Source organism: Canis lupus, chromosome 4 (genome assembly GCF_011100685.1).
Source record: "Canis lupus familiaris isolate Mischka breed German Shepherd chromosome 4, alternate assembly UU_Cfam_GSD_1.0, whole genome shotgun sequence".
NCBI lineage: Eukaryota > Metazoa > Chordata > Mammalia > Carnivora > Canidae > Canis > Canis lupus.
Genome location: NC_049225.1, coordinates 29,808,902 through 29,827,937, shown reverse-complemented (window position 1 = coordinate 29,827,937; position 19,036 = coordinate 29,808,902). Strand labels below are relative to the sequence as shown.

The window sequence follows — 19,036 nt, the reverse complement described above, 5'->3', positions numbered from 1 at the left end:
GGGCCCCAGACTGGGCAAGATTGTCGGCACATTAGGTCACATGTTAGCTCAGCAGTGGGACTCCCGGGTGACCATATATAGGAGTGAATCTTCCTTGGAGGCAGCAGGCCTGGGCCCCACCGCCGTGACCACACTTGGCCCTCTTGCCAAGACCAGAATTTGGGCCCCAGACACTGGGCATCACACAATGAGCAATCTGAAGCATCCAGGCCTCCTGGGAAGTCCCCAGGAGGCAGAACAGAGGGTCTCTCTTCTGAACAAGCCAGGGGTGAGGCTGGGCTGTCACGACGTGGGGTTCTTGCTGACAGCCATGGACAGGAAGCCATGGCTCTTAAGAAGCCACCTACACACGGGCCGAGGGGGGTGGTGGGGGGGTGGCTTCAGCCCAGGGCCAGCTCTCTGGTCATTCTCAACCTTGCTGTTCACCAGAATCCCTGTGGGAGCTGTGGCCCCACCCTGGAGATGCTCGAGAAATTGGCCTGCATCCCCAGGTTTTTAAAGCACCCAGTCTAATGTACAAGGTTGAGAAATGACAGGCTTTGAAATGGTCCCTCACGGTCCCGTGGGGCCAGTGGTGATGTCAGGAGGGAGGCCGGTGGGCAGGGGCTCCAGCAAAAAGTGTGGGTCCTTAGGATCAGGGGTCGCCGTTGGGGAGGGCGGGGTGGGGAACTGGCAGGAACAGAGATTCCCTGACTTCAGAAGCAGGGAACGGCTCTCCCTGTGTTATCTGGAGTGGACAGTGGATCCCCGAAGCCCCCAAGCTCTTTCCTGCCTGTTGGCGCATTCAGCCCCGGATGCCCCACTCAGGGTAAGTGAGGTGGCCCGGGAGGGCCAGAGTCAGCCTGAAGTGGCAGGTGGGTGTCCATGCAGCCGGGCAGGTGGGCGGAGAGGGGACACAGCCCCACGACCGTCGGAGGAGAGGATTCTCGCCTAGGGGTGCCTGTTTGGCAGCACCCTCCCGGGGCTGTACACAACCGAGGACCGGAGCCGTGCCCGTGTGCCCACGGCCCCCGCCCTGCCTCCCCTGGCTGCCTGAGGCTGAGCAGCCCCCACTCCGAGCCCCGGCTTCCCCAGGGATGGGGTGCGCCGGAGGAGGCCCCGTAAGCCCAAGGCCCGGTGTGCACCTTGGCACCCGGGGGCCCCGGGCCTGTGGAGCTCCTGCTCCCACTGTCTGTGACTCGGGCGGAAGGCGCCCCCCACCCGGGACCCCCGAGGTCCCTTGGCCCCCGCGGCAGGCGACCCGGAGCCCCGCCGGGCGCTGGGGCCGGGGCCTCCCGAGGAACCCGGGCTACGGGCTATCTGCCCCCGTGGGTCAGCGGGCCGGCGCCCACGGGTTTGTTGTGTTTTGTTTTCCGTGGAAAGAAAACAAACCCAAGGCAAACAAGCCTGCGTTTCGACATCTCCCGGGGCTGTGGAAACCCGTAATTCCCCTGGACAGGAAGGGCTTCCGGTGAGGCTGACCGGCCCGTCCAGGGGCAGCTGGTGCAAGCCCGGGAGCCGCGGCCACCTCGGAGGGCTGTCGGGGCCAGAGGGGCGCCCAGCGCCGGGCGGGGACCCACCGCCACTCACACCCCCCCATTTCTGTCCGGGCCACGCTGAGGCCCCAGAGAGGGAGGCTCTGCCCGAGGTCACCCGCGGCCCGGTGGCAGTGGCAGGCTTTGAATCCCGAGTTCTCGGTCCCGGTGCAGGGCTGCGGGGCTGAGCCCAAGGCAGCACTGCACCCCGGCCTTGGGCCCCCTCCATGCCTGCTCCGGACCCAGGGGAGGGAGGCCGGGAGGGTGCCCCACCACCGCGCCTTCCCATCCCAGCACCTCACCCGCCGGGAGCCCGAGGACGGCCTCGTGCGACCCGTCCAGGCCCCAGCACCGCTGTCTTCCCGCAGCGTGTGACCTGGGGGCGCCCGGGGGGCTCAGCAGTTGAGGTCTGCCCTCCGCCCAGGGCGTGACCCCGGGGCCCCGGGATCGAGTCCCGCATCAGGCTCCCCGCACCGAGCCTGCTTCTCCCTCTGCCCATGTCTCTGCCTCTCTCTCTCTCTCTGTGTCTTATGAATAAAAAAAAAAAAAAAAAAAGAATGGGTGCCATGGGGCGTCGGCATCGTCGTCTGCACGCGGGGGGCAATCGAGCCACACTTGCAGGGGCCGGGCCGCACGGGTGTCCCCAGCAGTCCTGGCAGGAGCCGCGCGGGGAGCAGGGTGCACGTGGCAGGCAGAGGAATGGCAGCCCAGGCAGGGATGATGCCCCAAACTGGCAGCGGGGTCCCCTGCGCCCTCCCAGCCCGAGCTCTGTACTGCTTCTGGTCCTGACCAGAGGCCCCAGGGGACTCCCTCGGGCCGGTCTGCTCCCTGAGGGTGGCCGGGCCCCACGATCGGCTGGGGATCGGGCCCTGCCTGCCCGCAGACACCCGGCCCCCTCTCCCCCTGGCCCGGGAACCCCACCCCAAGCCCCCACCCCGAGGCTTCTGGGCGAGTGGATAGGGCAGGAGGAGCCGGGACGAGGGGGGCGGCCCACAGGGGAGGGGGGACCGCGGCCTCCAGACTCCGGCATCTGGCAGTTCCCCGGGACTCTGTCCAGAGCCAGGAGCAGTCTGTCCTCAGGCACAGAGGCCCCGCTAAACACACCCGCTCTGTCCCGAGCCGTGCGCGGCCTGGTGCTCACCTCGCCCCGTCTCCCACCCGTGGGCTCACATCCACCCGGGGAGCCCTGGGACGCCCTCTCCAGCCAGAAGGCGCCACTGCGGTGTCTGCGAGCAGGGGTCCCCAGGGCGGCCCCTCTCCCTGACCCCTCTTACCCAAGGGCCACTTTTAAGGAGGAGGCTCCAGCCCAGAGGACAGTGGGCTCCGTGGGAACCATCCTCTTCCCCACGCATCCCTCACCGCGAGCGGGAACCCTCGGGAAGGCGGGAGAAGCCAAGCCCTGACCCTTGGCCCAACACAGTGAGCCACAGTCTGTCCTCGCAGCTCACAGTCGAGAGAGTCCATGTCTTGTGTGACGACAGCTTCGGGGGCGTGAAAACCATGTCCTCGTCCATTGGATACCAGGGGATTTATGGGCAAAGTGAGACAGCGCCTGCGCTCTGTTTTCCAATAACCTGGAATACAGGATGGGAGAGTGGCGAGGCTGGCTCCAGGGAGGACATGGGCCCCTGGGGTCCGATGTCCCCCAGCCTCCGCTCCTGGGCAGGATGTGCGCTCCAAGAGGAACCAGGCCAAGGGCACGCCCTGAGGCGAAGTGTCTCTGCAGGGGTGGAGGTGGGGGGTGGCCCCCAGACGCGGCCTCCCACGCCCCCAGCTCCCTCCACGGTCCTCTAGACGGGTAGCCAGGGCCTCTCTGCATCTCCAGCCCCAGTGTGGCCTGGCACCCGGCAGGGTTCAATGTGGCATAAATGAGGAAATAAGATCAGGCCCACATCCATCGGGCCCTGGGCAGTGCCAGCCACTGACAACGTGTTGTCCCCGCACTGTCACGTTGGACCCTCCCAACACCTGCGCGGTGGGCGCTGGGATGAGTTACCATTTGACAGATGGGCCAGCGGGGGTTCAGGGAGGTTGAGTGGCTTGTCCGAGACCTGGTGACAGGAAAGAGTAGAGCTCCTCTCGGACCCCCGTCCCAGAGACATCTGCCCCCAGGCCTCTGTCGGGCTCTGGGGCCTACTCCCTGCGTCCTGCCGCTCGCTGCGTGCCCTCCCGGGCAGCCCGCCAGGCATCGGAGCAGGCCGGCCTGCCCTCAGCCCCCTCACACCTGCCCAGCCAGGGCCCGCCAGCCTCTGTGCAGGAGCTCGGAGCCAACAAGCGTGTCGCGCAGGCCCCATGGGGTGACTGCAGGCCGGTGTGGAAGCCAGAGCGCAGGCCCAGCCCCCTGAGCACCCCCGACCTGCCATCCACCCCTGTCCTCTGCCCTGTCCCAGCGCCTGTACCTCCTCCTCCTGGACACGTGCTCTGCCTTCACCTCCCTGGAGCCGGTTCCCGGCCATGTCCTGCATGACGGTCCAGGAAGTGAAGGCTACGCTGTCCTGTCCTCTTGTGGTCCAAGCTGGGAGCCGAGCAGCAGTCCCCTCTACCTGCCTCTGAGGTGCCACGGCTCCCCCTCAGGTCCCTCCTTGAGGTTGGGGTCAGCCTCCATGGCCCCTCCACTTGCAGCTCCTGCAGCCCCTGCAGGCAATTTGGAGTCCAGGTGCGGGTCCGAGGCGTCGGCCAACCTCCCGTCTGGAGGTCCCCACCCTGGCAGGGATTCGGGGTCCGATGGCCTGGACCCTGGACCACAGCTCATCGGCTGTCATCCTGAGCAAGTCACCTCCCGCTCCGTGCCCTGGTTTCCTCTCCTGTATAAGGCCCGTCCGTGTCCCTGAGCGTCACCGCGATGATTAGAAGGAGGCAAAGTGCGTGGCTCCCAGGACAAGCTCAAGAGCTGCTAGCCTGGCCGGCCCCTGGGCCTGTGCCACCTGGGGAGTGGGGTTCCCATGCCCCCCCCCACCCTGCCTCCTACCCGCTGAGCTCTGAGCCCTGACCAGGTGGCTGATGCAGAGCCCATGCCTCGCTTCTGGGAAGGGACTTGGATTTGTCGGCTCCTTGGGCCGTAGGCCACTCTCACTCCCGCCCCAGGCACCCACACCCTGTTAGTTCACTTCGGACGGGGCTTCTGCCTCAGTTTCCTCCTTGGGCTGAGGCAAGAGACCTTCGCCTAGCAGGCATCTCGTCCTCCTTTCCGTTGGAACCTGACCCCAGCCCCGCACCACGGTGGAGTCCGCCTCAACCCTGTGGCCAGGGTCTGTGTCCCCGCCGCCGGCCCCCTCCAAAGCCCCCTCCCAAACCCCTGCTCCCCGCGGGCCTCCTCTTGCAGCAGCCGGCCGGTCCTCTGCTGCCCTCCCGTGGCGAAGTCTGAGAACAGCAACTTTATGCTGGGAAATTTTTTTTTTTCCATCCCCAATTCCAGGTAAGTCCTGATGGTACCTGCACAGGGCTATTTAGGCCTCATGGTCTATGCACCTACGACAATGTTGTCAAGGGCTAATACCTGAGTTTGTCGCCTTTGATTATAAAACTAATGCCTGCAGGAGATGGCGTGGGTGCCACCCAGAAAAATAGGAACTAGGATGTGAAAATACTCAGTGGCCCAACATCCTCCACAGGTCACTACTGGCGGGGTTTTGGCCACATCATTCCATAGTCCTTTTGTTTGCATAAATCCGTGTGCGTGTGATGTGTACGCACACACATGCACACACACACATGCTAGTGGGATTATACTGGACACGCTGTTCCGTAACCAGCTTCGTCTACATCATCACCTTTCCCCGTGAGCACACTGGCCAGCCTCATTTGTCTAAGGGCTGATTGTACTCCTTTGTTGAGTAATGTGTTTGTCATTGCCTTATAGAAGGATTCGATGCATTACTTGTTTTGAAAAGTCGAACGTTTTTCCTTCTATAAGAAACAGTGCAGAGGATCATAGCGGGAGGGAGACAAAAGTGAATGGGAAGAAATTAGAGAGGGAGACAAACCATGAGAGACTGTTAACTGAGAAACACACCGAGGGTCCCTGGAAGGAGGGGGGAGGGAAGGGGGGAGGATGGGGTAACTGGGTGACGGGCATGAAGGAGGGCACGTGATGTGATGGGCACTGGGTGTTACACGCGACTGATAAATGAGTGAGCACTCCATCTGAAACTAATGAGGTACTACATGGTGGCTAATTGAACTTAAATTTAAATAAATGAAAAGAAAAAACGTTAATCATTTTTCCTTTTTAAAAAGTTTTAATTTAAATTCCAGTTAACATACAGTGTAATACGAGTTTCAGGGGTACAGTATAGTGACTCAGCACCTCCAAACAATACCCGTTGCTCATCACAAGTGCCCTCCTTGATCCCCATCACCTCTTTCCCTCATCCCCTCCCCCCTCCCTGCTGGTAACCATCAGTTTGTTTGCTATAGTTAGGAGTCTGTTTCTTGATTCCTCCTTTTTTTTTTCCACTTTGTTCATTTGTTTTCTTAAATTCCACATATGAGTGAAATCATATGGTATTTGTCTTTTCTCTAACATTTTGCTCAGCATAATAGTCTCTAGCTCCATCCATGTCCTTGCAAATTGCAAAATCTTGTTCCTTTTTATGATTAATATTCATATATATATATAATGTACCATATCTTATTTATCCATTCATCAATTGTTGGACACTTGGACTGTTTCCATAGTTTGGCTACTGTAGATAATGCTGCTATAACCATCAGGGTGCAGGTATCTCTTTGAATTCATATTTTTGTATTTTTTGGGTAAATATCTAGTAGTGCAATTTCTGGGCCATAGAGTGGTTCTATTTTTAACTTTTTGAGAAACCTCGCTATTTTGCAGAGTGGCTGCACCAGTTTACCATCCCCCCAACAGTGCAAGAGGGTTGCCCTTTCTCCACATCCTCACCAACACCTGTTGTGTCTTGTGTTGTTGATTCTAGCCATCCTGACAGGTGTGAGGTGAAATCTCATCGTAGTTCTGATTTGCATTTCCCTGATGATGACCGATGAGTGATGTTGAGCATCTTATCATGTGTTTGTTGGCGACACATATGTCTTCTTTGGAAAAATGTCTTTTCGTGTCTTATGCCCATTTTTTAACTGGATTATTCCATTTGGGGTGTTGAGTTTAATAAGTTCTTTGTATATTTTGCATACTAACTCTTTATCAGATATGTCATTTGCAAATATCTTCTCCTATCTTGTAGGTTTTGGTTTTCTTGATTGTTTCCTTCACTGTGCAGAAGCTTTATGATTTGATGTGGTCCCGAGAGTTTATTTTTGCTTTTGTTTCCCTTGCCTCAGGAGACATATCTAGAAAGAATTCACTACAGCTGATGTCAAAGAAGTTACTGCCTGTGCTCTCTTCTAGGATTTTTATGGTTTCAGCTCTCACATTTGAGTCTTTAATCCATCTCCAGTTTATTTCTGTGTATGGTGCAAGAAAGTGGTTCAGTTTTCCCAACACCATTTGTTGAAAAGGCTCTTTTTCCAATTGGATAGCCTTTCTTGCTTTGTTGAAGATTAATTGAGCATATAGTTGTAGGTTCGTTTCTGGGTTTTCTATTCTGTTCCATTGGTCTATGTGTCCATTTTGGTGCCAGTACATTCCGTTTTGGTTACTACAGCTTTATAATATATCTTGAAGTCCAGAATTGTGATGCCCTTAGCTTTTTTTCAAGGTTGCCCTGGACTTTGGGGTCTTTTTGTGGTTCCATACAAATTTTAGAATTGTTATAGTTCTGTGGAAAATGCTATAGGTATTTTGATAGGGGTTGTTTGGGTAGTATAGACACTTTAACATTTGTTCTTCCAGGCCATGAGCATGGAATGTCTTTCCATTCCTTTGTGTCATTCTCAATTTCTTTTGTCAGTGTTTTATACTTTTCAGAGTACAGGGCTTTCACCTCTTTGGTTAGGTTTGTTCCTAAGTATCTTATTATTTTTGGTGCAAATATATTTTTTTAATTTTTTAATTTTTATTTTTTAAAGATTTTATTTATTTATTCATAGAGACAGAGAGAGAGAGAGAGAGAGAAGCAGAGACACAGGCAGAGGAGAAGCAGGCATCATACAGAGAGCCTGATGTGGGACTCCATCCAGGGTCTCCAGGATCATGCCCTGGACTGCAGGCGGCGCTAAACCGCTGTGCCACCGGGGCTGCCCTTTTGGCGCAAATATAAGTGGGATTGATTTCCTTGCTTTCTCTTTCTGCTGCTTCATTATTGGTGTAGAGAAATGGAACAGATTTCCGTATGTCAATTTTGCATCCTGTGACTTTATTGAATTCATTTATCAGTTCTAGCAGTTTTTTGGTGGAGTCTTTCACATTTATATAGTATCATGTTATCTGCAAATAGTGAGTTTTACTTTTTCCTTGTTGATTTGGGTGCCTTTCATTTCTGTCATCTGAATGCTGAGGCTAGGACTTCCAGTACTGTGTTGAATAAAAGGAGTGAGAGTAGACGTCCTCATCTAGTTTCTGACCATGGAGGAAAAGCTCTGTATTTCCCCATTGAGAACGATATTAGTTGTGAGTTTTTCATATATGACCTTAATGACGTTGAGGTATGTTCCCTCTAAATCTACTTTGTTGAGGGTTTTTTTTTATCATGAATGCAATCAATCTTTTTTTCTTAATCACCTTTCTTTTTTCTGCAGTAGGAAGATCTGGGGTCAGGAGAGCCAGAGTCTGACCTGACAGGTCTTAGGCCACTGTCACTGCTATTGCTGTGCCCTTCCAGCCCCGTTTCCCCACCTACACTGTAGGGCATCAGGCTCCGTCTAGAATCCTTCTCTCTGACAATTCCTCTGAGCTGTCTTGGGATCATCCATACGATTTTGGGGCCAGTGGCAACTTGGACAGTTGTGGAGAAGGACAGGCTGTGATGCTACCTGCTGCCCCGTATTGGGTGAGGCTGCCTGAGGGAGACTGAGATCTGACCCACGCTCCTTTCCTGCAGGTTGCTGAGGGCAGCTGGGCTGGCTGCTTTCTCTTGGAGGGGCATGTGGGCATCCACAGCTGCTTCCCCACCTAGAGCTGACTCGTCGTATTATCACCCAAGTAAGAAGTGAATGTATTCTCCTTGGAAACAGCTCAAACAATACCCCAGAAGATTTCACCTTCTGGAGTCAGAGAGACTGGAATCACCCTCCCCTACTAAACAACAAAATCAACAGATAAAATATGTGACCCAGTGGTGTCCAGCTGTCGGACAATGGGAGCACAGAGGTTCCTGAGAAAAGGAAACGCAAGCCAATGAGGTAAGGCCTGTGGTTGCAGAGTGTACTGCCTGGATAGTCTCCAGGCTGCTGGGCAGGGCCGGGAAGCCATGCAGCCCCACGAGCTCCCTTACTTGAGGAGACAGACTGGAAAACTTGGAGGGGCAGAGGCTAGGGGGAATTTTCAGATCAGAACCCTAGAAAGAAGACAGCTGCACTGAGAATGGAAACGCACATGGAGAGGAGGGAGTTCCCAGAGAGAGGGCTCCAGACCTGTGCGGAGGGCCCCCCTCAACTAAGTCACTAAGGACAGACCGGAACAGATGTGAGGTTACCCAAAGCTGACCAAAGGACCCCCACCCCCTCCCCCACTTCCTGCAGAAGGAGCAGGGGGAACTAAACCCCCAAAGCTCACAGGGGGCAGAAATAGCGTGAGTCCCCACCAGCCAGATTGGGAAACCTTATAACAAGCAGAGCAGAATGCTGAGAAGGATCTGACCTCAGAAGTGGGACCAAATTAGTCCTTCACTAAAGGATGTGATGGTTTCTTTAACAAAGCTCAAAAGCAAGCCTTGAAGGGGTAAAACTATCTCCACATAATTTATTTGTATTCCACAACAAAGCTTAAGGATATTTACAGGAATATGACAACTTCCAATACATTTTAATAAGGTAACATGTCTGGCATCCATTAAAAGTCAGGCATATAAAGAGGCAGAAATAAGTAAAAACAGACACAGAAATCACACAGGTAATGGGATGAGTAGATATTAAAGCAGTTATTGTAACCGAATTCTGTATTTTCAGGAAGGTAGAAGAAAGCATGAAGATGTTAAAAAGGACCATGGAAACATTTTTTTAATACCTCAAACGTCTAGTGACAAAAAAAAAAAAAAAAAAACCTTTTCTGACATGAAAAATACACTGGAGATTAACAGCAAATGAAAAGAAGAAAGGATTCATAAAACCTGCATTTCCTTTGCTTTTTGTCTACCTGTCCACCTAGCCTGGCCTTAGACTGAGCATTTATTTAAGAATAAAATCGTGGTGGTGGTCTGAAAAAAGAAAGAAAGAAAGATTAATGAACCTGATGACATAGTTGTAGAAACTATCCAAAATAAAATGCACCACTATAAAAAGACTGAAAAGAAAAAAAAAAGAAGAGGGCATCATTGAGATGTGGGCAACTGCTATTGGGTATATGTACAAATTAGGTATCCATAAAGGAGAGGAAGAAGAGAAATATATTCAAAGAAATAATGAGAAATTTTCAAAATTTGTGAAATCTGTAAACCCAAGAAGGTCAATAAACCCAACACAAGAAATATATCAAAAAAACCATATACCACATCATAATTCAAATGCTTAAAATCAGGTAGAAAAATCTTAAGATAGAGGGAAAAGGATACATTACATAGAGAAGAACAAAGATTAAAATGATAGCACACTTCTCATAAGGGAAAATAAAAACCATCCAAGCCAGAAGGTGGGGGAGCAGCATCTTTATATTACTTAAGGGAGAAATGGCCAACCTAGAATTTTAACTCAGCAAAAGTATCTCTGCAGATCACATATCTGATAAGGGACCAGTGTTTAGAATATATAAAGAGCTCTTACAACTCAACAATAAAAAGACAAATAACACAATTTTAAAACAGAGGATCTGAGTAGACATTTCTTCAAAGAAGACATACAAACGGCCAATAAACGCATGAGAAGATGCTCAACATCATTAGTCGAGTCAAAGCTGAAATGAGATGTTTACACTGACTGGGATGGTGAGAATTGAAAAGAGAGGTAATAGGAAGTGTGGTGAGGCTGTGTAGAAACTGAAACCCTCATACGCCGCTGGTGAAAATGCAAAATTTTGTAGCCACTTTGAAAAACAGTTTGCCAGTTCCTCAAAACAGTAAACGAAGTGACTATATGATCCAGCAATTCTTTTTTTTTTTTTTTGATCCAGCAATTCTTATACTCCATGTAAAGTGGTACAACCCATGTGCAGGTAATCTGTGGTAAATTAAACTATCATAAACCCTAGAGAAACCACTAAAAATATAAGATGAGAATTAAGTATACTAAGTCAATAATGGATATGAAATGGGATCATTTGGGAGAAAAAAAGCTCAAAACAGATGAAGAAGGGGACAAAAAGCAGATAGGACAAAGAGAAAATAAATAGCACGATGGTCCATTTAAATCTAATGATATTGATAGTCGTATTAAATATAAGTGGTTTAACCTTTTCATTGAATGGCAGGGATTGTCAGACTGGATAAGAAAGCAAAGCTCAATGCACCACATATGATCCTTGTCTCTTAGCTCAGAATTTTCCCTTGCCTTGTTGGTGATACTGCAATGGTTCTCCTTTGCCATCTGGGATTATATTAACCTTTATCGGTAGAGGGCACTGGAGAGACACTTTATTCTTCAGAGTTCTCTTTCTCCCTTAGTAGAGAAACAGGTTCAGGGGTACAATATAGTGATCCAGCAATTCTATACATTCCTCAGTACTCATCACAATAAGTGTACCTTTAATCCCCTTGATCTGTGCCACCCAACCCCCATCCACCTCCCTTTCAGGAATCACATTTGTTCTCTGTACTTAAGAGTCTGGGTTTTTTTGTTTGTCTCTTAAATTCCACATAGGAATGAAATGTATGGTATTTGTCTTTCTTTGACTCAGTTCACTTAGCATGATACCCTCTAGGTCCATCCATGTGGTTACAAATGGCAAAATTTCATTGCTTTTTATGGCCGAGTAGTGTTCCATCAGACATATATATGTATATACACACACCACATCTTTATTCATTCATCTAGCAATGGATACTCGGGCTGCCTCCATGTCTTGGCTATTTGTAAATAATGCTGCATAAACACAGGGGTGCATATATCTTTTTTAAAAATAGAGTTAGTTTTCATTTTCTTTGAATCAATAACCACTAGTGGAATTACTGCATCATATGATAATTCTATTTTTAATTTTTTTTGGAACCTCCATACTGCCTTCCACGGGGGCTATACCAGTTTGGATTCCCATCGACTGTGCAAGAGGGTTCCCCTTTCTCCACATCCTCACCAACACTTGATTCTTGTGTTTTTGATTTTAGCCATTCTGACAGGTGTGACGTGGTATCTCATTGTAGTTTTCATTTGCATTTCTCTGATGATTAGTGATGTTGAGCATTTTTCATGTGTCTGTTGTTGTCTATCTGTATGTCTTCTTTGAAAAAATGTCTATTTAGATCCCTTGCCCATTTTTAATCAGATTATGTTTTTTTGGTTTGAGTTGTATAAGTTATTTTAATATTTTGGATACTAATCCTTTATTGGATACATTATTTGCAAATATCTTCTCCCGTTCAGTAGGTTGCCTTTTGCTTTGTTGATGGTTTCTTTTGATGCGCAAAAGTATTTTATTTTGGTGTAGTCCCAATAGTTTAATTTTGCTTTTGTTTCCCTTACCTCAGGAAGAATATCTAGAAAAATGTTTCTATAGCTGATGTCAAATTACCACCTACGTATTCTTCTAGGAGTTTTATGGTTTCAGGTCTCACATTTAGGTCTTTAATCTGTTTTGAGTTTAATTTTGTGTATGGTATAAGAAAGCGGTCCAGTTCATTCTTTGGCATGTAGCTGTTCAGTATTCCCAACACAATTTATTAAAGAGACTGTCTTTTCCCCGTTGTATATTCTTGCCTCCTGTGTCATAGATTAATTGATCATAAAAGCACAGGTTTATTTCTGGACTCTATTCTGATCCATTGATCTATACATTTTATATTCAACTTTCCCTGTTAGAATTATTGTGTCGTTTCTGTCCTCTGCTTGGCCCCTGACCTATATAGAATTGACACTGGCCAGTGGTCGTAGGAGATAACCCACAAAGGTGGGATTTAGAAATTTGTTTGGCTGTGTCCTTGGGCTTGAAGGCATCACTGAACTACCTGCCAGTGGGAAATGGCATGCTGGTAATGCATGGAATGTAGTGACATCACAATTAATCACATTATCTCCTGTGGTTAAGTGACAAGAGAAGCATGTCTTGGCATGCCCCACTTGACTATTACAGCAGTAATGATGACCATAAGTGTGACATGGGATGAATTACTTTGAGCATGCTTGACTGTTTACCAAATGAAAATGACAAATTCTCACTTTAAGTTCTGGTCAAGAACCGGAAAGCTTCCATGACGACTCTAAAAAGATTCTCTCATTTCTTACAGACACTAGACTGATAACTTAAAATCAAACAAAAATTCAATTGTGTAGGTTGCTGAATTAAATTTCAATTCGTAGTTTAAATTCGTTTAAATTCATAGTCTCACTAAGTCTTTCACGTAAAAGAGAAAGAATGGGGATCCCTGGGTGGCGCAGCGGTTTGGTGCCTGCCTTTGGCCCAGGGCACGATCCTGGAGACCGGGGATCGAGTCCCACTTCGGGCTCCTGGTACATGGAGCCTGCTTCTCCCTCTGCCTGTGTCTCGGCCTCTCTCTCTCTCACTGTGTGCCTATCATAAATAAATAAAAATTAAAAAAAAAAAAAAAAAGGGATCTCAATCCCTTTAAAAAAAAAAAAAAGAGAGAGAAAGAATGGGATCCTGAAATTGGTAGTGGGGACATCTGGTTGTATCCAAATAAAACTAACAACTTGAACCCTCACGCCATTCCATCCCCCCCTTGCCAGTGGAAGTAGCTCGCCCTTCTGTGTCAGAGGGGAACGGCCTCTTTGCTTGCACACACTGTGAGCGCTTCATCTGGGGCAGATGCTTTCAAAGGCAATGCCCAAGACCCACCACCACCGCTCCCATAACTAGGTCAAATCTCAGCATTTTCCAGAGGAACGAGAGGACTCCAGAGAAAACAGATCATACACCCAAAGAATTATGAGACTTTGCCAATGTATATTTTTAAGCGTGTTTACTGAACTGTGGTTCACATGTCATACAAATCGTCCATTTAAAGTGCACAACTCGATGTTTTTTAGTATGTGCACAAATACATGCAATCACCAGAACAGTCTGTTTTAGATTTTCATCATCCCATTAAGAAACCTCATATACTTTACCTGTCACCCACTTACCACGCCCCCACCGCCACCTACCCCGTCAGCCTAGGCAATCACTAATCCACTGTCTGTCTCTATAGATTTTCCTGTTCTGAATATTTCATATGAATGAAATCATATAGTTTGTGGTCTCCTGTGACTGGCTTCTCTCACTCAGGATAATATTTTCAAGCTTCACCCAGGTTGGAGCATGCCTCATTCCTTTTTAGAACCAAATCATATTCCACTGTGTGGATATACCACTTTCGATCCATTTGCTCATTGATGAACATTTGGGTTGTTTCCCCCTTTCGACTGTTATCAATAACGGTCCTATAAGCATTTGCACAGCAGTCGTTGTGCTGACATTCATTTCTCTCCGGTGTCCGCCGCGGAGTGGAATTGCTGGGTCACATGGGAGCTGTGTGTATAGTCGCCTGAGGAAGTGCCAGACTGTTTCCAAAGCAGTTGGACTATTTTATATCGTAGCATCAACAATTAGTCTCTCCCATTGGGTGGGCTGTTTTTCACTCTCCTGGTGCCATCCCTCCGCAGCACAAACATTTTTAACTTTAATTAAAACGAGGTCTAATTTATCTGTTCTTCCTTTTCTTGATTGTACATTGGTGCCACACCTATAATCCTTCAGCAAATCAGATATATTCCTCCACTGTGCTGCTTTTACTTTTGAGCTCGTCCAAGGACTTCTCCATTCCTGATGTCGTTTTGGGGTATATATATATATTTTTTTTTTTCCTTGTAGTTTCTCTGCTAGACTCTTTCTTACAGTTTCTCTCTGCTAAAATTAGTCCCCATCTGTTCATGCATGGTGTCCATCTTTCCTCCTAGATGCTTCGACATATTAATCACAGTTCTTTTAAAGTCCCATCTGGGAGGGTTATATCCAAGTCTGATTCAGTTGACGGCTTTATTTGTTAACAGTGTTTTCTCCTTGAATGCTGAACATTATTTGTACCAGAGAAGAGACAGCGGTGTAGGGTGCACTCTGGGCGATGGGCGTGCTGCTCTTTGTTTCGGGTCTATTGCAGGGAATTAGCTGATAGTCAGGAGCTGAGCTGGGTCTGGGTTTTGTCGTTGCAGGTCTTACCCGCAGAGTCCCACTGGTGCTGATTGCTGTAGCAGCGGCCAATTGTGCTTGGGGTGGGCGCATGTTATCCCAGCCTGGCTTCAGTCTTAGGCATGTCTTGAGTGTGCATTCGTTCCTCCCCAGTAGTGGTTGATTTCCAGTTGGTATTGGAATGGGTTCTTGGGCCCTGGATGGTTTCTTGCCCCTCCCACGGCGTTAGAGGATGTTTTCCTTAGCTTTTCCCTGGGGCAGGGTGAGATTTTACTTCTTCCTGGGGACGAAGGGGGTATGGTCCTTTCCCTAGTGGAGTGAGAATTTTGCTTCATAGGAGAGGATCCAAGGAAGTGAGCAAGGCTGCATGCCAGGAGCTGAAGAGCACTTCCTGCCAGCCCTCGGCAGCAAGGCCCGGCTTAGGCCTCTCTCCTGAGCAGCCAGTGGAGGCCTGGGGACAAGATCCTGCAAGCAAATGTGAACTTGCTTTGTGTGGACGGGCCCTCGGCATTCCAGACAAATTAGTCCCTTCTTCGCCTGAACAATTCAATAAAATTTTACTGGATTTCATCGTACTCGCTTGTTTTGAGGCCGCATCTTTCTGCAGGCCTCTGCTACATGCCAGGTGGTTTGGCTGTCCTCTCTCCTTGGAACTCAGATTACCTAGTTGCCTTTCTGATGAACTCGAGAAAAGGCATGACTTTATATTTTATCCACCTTATTATTATTGTTGGGGTGGGAACGTTTTTGTTTGTTTGTTTGTTTGTTTGTTTTTTTGCAGCGTTCTATATCCTAAGCAAATGCAGAAACCCATACTATTAACATAATAGGGTTATGGGTCATTTAAATTCTCTATATTATATATATGTATATGTAGCATTTGAATTTTTACCAGTGTATGTTGGTTTTATAAGCAAAAAGGAAAAGATGAGCCAGGACTCTTTGAAGAAAGTGAACCAATAGTGTGTGTGTTTATCTATATAAATAAAGAACAAGATTTATTATAAGGAATTGGCTCGACAAAAAAAAAAAAAAAAGGAATTGGCTCACCCAATTATGGGGGCCGAGGAGTTCCAAGGTCTGCAGTTGGCAAGCTGGGGACCCAGGAGAGATGTTGGTGTAGTTCCACGCCAGGTCCAAAGGCTGAAAACCAGGAAAAGAAAAACTCCATTTTTCTTTCTTTCTTTCTTCTTTCTTTCTTCCTTCCTCCCTCCCTCCCTCCCTCCCTCCCTCCCTCCCTCCCTCTCTTTTCTTTCTTTCTTTCTTTCTTTCTTTCTTTCTTTCTTTCTTTCTTTCTTTCTTTCTTTCTTTCTTTCTTTCTTCTTTCTTTCTTTCTTTCTTTCTTTCTTTCTTTCTTTCTTGATTTTATTTATTTATTTATTCATTTATTTGAGAGAAATTGAGAAAGCTCACAGGACAGGAAGCTGGAGAAGCAAACTCACTGCCAAGCTGGGAGCTCGATGCGGGGCTCAATCCCAGGGCCCTAGGATCATGACCTGATCCCAAGACAGATGCATCACGCCAGGTGCCTGAAGAGGAGATGTTTCAGTTGGGAGGCAGAAGGTTAATGTTCCAGCACAGTTAGGCAGGAGGAGTTCCTCTTACTCAACCTTTAGTTCTATCCTCAGTTGAATGAGGCCCATCCACACCTAGGACGGCAATCTGCTTTAATCAGGCTACCAACTGGAAATGTTAATCTCCTCCAGAAACATCCTCACAGGCACACCCAGTATAATGCTTGACCAAATGTGTGGGCACCCCATGGCCCAGTCAAGTTGACATATAAAATTAACCACCATAACGTTAATAAAAATAATAATAGAGCAGCCTGGGTGGCTCAGCAGTTTAGTGCCACCTTCAGCCCAGGGCGTGATTCTGGAGACCCTGGATTGAGTCCCATGTCGGGCTCCCTGCATGGAGCCTGCTTCTCCCTCTGCCTCTGTCTCTGCCTCTCTCTCTCTGTGTGTGTCTCTCATGAATAAATAAATAAAATCTTTAAAAATAAAAATAATAATAATTGTACCACCACAATTCTGGAAAGCCTCTTAAGGCTGAGACTGCTCTGGGAGGCTCAGTAGCACCAGGACTCTCTCCACCCACTCTGTTCCCGTGGCCCTGGACACCCGCTGACTTCTGGCTCCCAGAAACCCCTCACTGAGAAATGCTATCCAGTCTGGACCCACTCAAGCCAGACCTTCTCCTGATGATGAAGGAAAAGCTGAGGCCACCACCCAGAGGTCCTCCCCTCAAAGGCACCTCCCCACCAAGCTGAGGCATTGGGAAGCCACGTTCGCCAGCGCTGTGCAAGAGCAACAGCCCACAAAGCTTGGACTGAACTGGCCGCTCCCCGTCACCATCCAAGAGCTCTTTATAGGTAGAGGGCTTGCTCCAGATTCCCAGAGCTTCCACCAAAAAGCGTTCCAGAAGTAACCAATGACGCTAGTGGTCTAGTGGTTTCCTTTTGAGTCTTGCCCCCTCGCTCCTGCAGGCCTATGCTCAAATTCTCAACCTTCAGAATTACTATTTTAAAATTCAGATTCCTAGATCCTCCCCACAGAGTTTTATATCCAATAGGTCTCAGGTATGGCCCAGGACTCTGCATGCTTTGCCGGCACCCCAGGATTCCTAGAAGCATTGCTTCCGGCCTCATCGGACCTGGGAAACATTTACAGACATTCCTTTTCATGGAGCAACCTGCTAGAGCCCAGAAGGGGGTTAAATTCTCCTCTGTTCTCACACATGCTCCATGAAAGGAGTCAGGCACAGCAAGCAAATCTTGCATGACTCCACATATACCAAGTCCTAGAACAGGCAAGAGTCATCTACAGTGACAGGATGCAGTGGTGGTGGCCTGGGAAGGCACATGGGGGTGGCTTTCTGGAGAGATGGGAATATTGTATAACTTCACTTGGTGTGTGAATTTATCAGAAGTGACCGAGGGGTACACTTAAAATGCATGACTTTTGTTATATGCATGTCATACTCGGTGAAGTCATTTTGAAAAGTTTATCATGTGTTGTCTCAGGAAAATGATATTCCAGACATTTAAACACATTGTGCTTCCATGTGTCACATGACTACATCTGAGAGCACGTGGATGACTCACGCCTTCATTCAGGCACCAGGTGCCACGTGCCAGCAAGTCACCCTCTTATCTGCATCTCAGGCTCCCGCTTTATCCAGTAAGATCAGGCCCAGGCCCTTGAGCTGGGTGCTTAGAAGGGAGCTGGCCAGTGGAGCGAGTGGCCTCATCTTCAGGAAACCCTGTTTTTAGACAATTCTTGCATTCCTGTCTCCTGCCTCCCACCACACTCCTCTGGATGGAGGCACACACACACACACACACACACACACACACACTCACCCCCTCTCACGGAAAGAGAATGGCTCTGTGAAGTCAATGCAAGCCCCCCAGGCGCTGAGACCCTGAGACTTGCCAGAAATCACCACGGGCCAGCAGGTCCCAACTCAAGGGACTGCCCCTCACACTTGTTAACAGCACCGCTGCTTCCCGAGAGTCCTCAGAGGTCAGGAGAAAGCTCTAGAGACGCAGTTGTGGCTTTGACCTCAGCAATCACAAGAGCTCTGGATGTGGGGGTCTGAGGACCAAGGGGCCCGTGCACTGGGAGAGACCCCTGACCAGGAGCCCTCTGGATCGGTGCATCCGAGTTCTAGCCTCTGCTCTGCCAACTAACTCACAGGGTCACCTGGGGCATCGTGACCCCACTCGGGGCCTTAGTTCACCCATCTGTAAAACACTGGACTGGATGAGTAATCACCAATTATTATCACCATTATCATGATTACCGTTGGGCTCAAGATCCCATTCTTCACATGAGACCCCTTATAGAGCCCCAACAAGAAAAAAGAGGGTATCTGATTGAAGATAGGGGTTGGGGGCCCATGTTCCTTGTCTCCCCCTTGTTCTGAGAACCCCTACGGCTCTTAAGAATTTTTAAGATTTTATTTATTTATTCATGAGAGACAGAGAGAGAGAGAGGCAGAGACACAGGCAGAGGGAAAAGCAGGCTCCCTATAGGGAGCCTGATGTGGGATTCGATCCCAGGACTCCAGGATCACGCCCTGGGCCAAGCGCAGACACTCAACCGCTGAGGCACCCAGGCATAATCTCTTAAGACTTTCTTAAGAAAACTGTTAAGCCAGCTGAGCTCCCTGCCCA

The 19,036-nt window shown here is 48.9% G+C and overlaps 1 long non-coding RNA gene across 2 annotated transcripts; it reads left to right on the top strand.

Annotated features, from left to right (window-relative positions):
- The first annotated feature begins 130 nt into the window (after nucleotides 1–130).
- Nucleotides 131–11,390, top strand: LOC119871629. Of its 2 annotated transcripts, XR_005357595.1 has the most exons (4): nucleotides 131–268; nucleotides 700–808; nucleotides 8,471–8,771; nucleotides 9,537–11,390. It is a non-coding gene; the product is annotated as an uncharacterized LOC119871629 (long non-coding RNA). The 2 variants fall into 2 exon arrangements; XR_005357594.1 differs by lacking the exon at nucleotides 131–268 and having other exon boundaries at nucleotides 678–808.
- Nucleotides 11,391–19,036: the final 7,646 nt, after the last annotated feature.